The following is a 1,626-nucleotide window of genomic DNA, read 5'->3' as shown; positions in this document are numbered from 1 at the left end:
GGCCCCGCCCCCAAGGCCCGCCCCCGGCCCGCCCCCACCTGCCCAGGTGCGTTCCCCGGGCGGCGAGGCTGTGCGGGCCGCCACCCCGAGCGCCTCCCTGCGGCCGCTCTGCGCCCCGCCGCCTGCGTGCGCCTTCCGGGGGCACAGCGCGGTGCCTACTGCCGCCCGGAGGCCACCCGGCGCCCTGCATCCCCCGGGGCCGTGCCGGTGCGCACCGTCTCCCAGCTGATCGCAGCGCCCCCTGCCGCCAGGCACTCGGGCCCGGTTGGCTGCCAGGCTGCCCCAGCACCCCGAACCCCCAGCAGGCTCCTCTAGGGCTTCCTCCTGCCCTGGCTACCTGAGTCCAGCTGCTGGCAACAGGGTGGTTCAGCCAGGCGGCTCATCCTCTGACTCGTCAGCTGCCTTTTTACAGGGGCTCAGCACACATCTACAAGAAATGAGCTTAAAAGATTGCAACTGGGAGGGACCATAGCGCCACCTCGGGCTCAGTCCCTTAGAGTAGCGAGGAAACAGGAGCCGCGAGGGGAAGGCGTCTGTTCCCGCTCCGAGCGTCTCAGCCTCACCTGTGCATCCCCTCACCCGCGGGTCATGTTATGATGCAGGTTCTAATTTAGCGGGCGAGGGGCTTGGAAACGTGCATTTCTGACTTCCCGGGTGACGCTTCTGTTGCTGGTTGGAGGGCCACACTTTGAGTAACAAGGGCTACTTGCCCAGGTGAATGGAAAGTGGTGCAGATTTGTGGAGGGTAATTTAAAGAAAAGCTCATTATTTCGAGTACCAGTAGGACATATGGGAATACCTAGCCGACGGGTGGAAGGTGGAGCTCTGTGGAGCAGTCTGGGCTGGGGACCTAGATGAGGGGCTCTGCGTGTAGGAAATGGCCTGGGGATAGACGTGGCCGAGAAGATATCTGGGCTGGGAGTACGGTCTTAGAGAAAGCACTTTTAGGGAGCAGGAGAAGGAAGTGGGGGAGGAAGAGAGAGAGAGAGGGAGAGAGGGAGAGAGAGAGAGAGAGAGAGAAGTGGAAACGGAGAAGAAACCATCAGAGCAATGGGTGAAACTGAATGATACAATGACCCAAGGGGAAAAAATCGAGAAGGAGGATGGGCAATACGGTCACGCAATGGGGAGGATGATCATGGGGAAAAGCCGGCAAAAAAATCTCAACTGCTTAGTCCAACATGCATGCACATTGTAAAGAGCTCATAATAAAGAGAAAATGGAAGTCTTTCTGTAATATGCAACACCAGTAAATGAGCATGGTTATTATTTATATATTCATAAGTGTATTGGGACTATGAAGTATACACTGTTCTTTAAGTTTGTTTTAATGACAATGCACTACACAGTTATATTCTCATTTTAAAGAAATAAAGCCAGCTTTTTCGCTCCATGATATATTGTAACTTTCCTTGTATATATATGCACACTCACTGGTAGGTAAGCATTCAACTCACATAGCTTACTTAATCAATCTATTAATATTTTTAAAGATTGCTTCCAATTTTGCATTAATATAAATTATTCTCTAGTCTAGATAATATCTTCATGTATGTCTCTGATTATTTCCTTGAGATAAATTCCTACTAGTGGGACTTTTTTTTTTTTTACTGTCAATGTACTTAC

Source organism: Myotis daubentonii, chromosome 4 (genome assembly GCF_963259705.1).
Source record: "Myotis daubentonii chromosome 4, mMyoDau2.1, whole genome shotgun sequence".
Classification (NCBI taxonomy): domain Eukaryota; kingdom Metazoa; phylum Chordata; class Mammalia; order Chiroptera; family Vespertilionidae; genus Myotis; species Myotis daubentonii.
Note: the sequence above shows the minus strand (reverse complement) of the source record.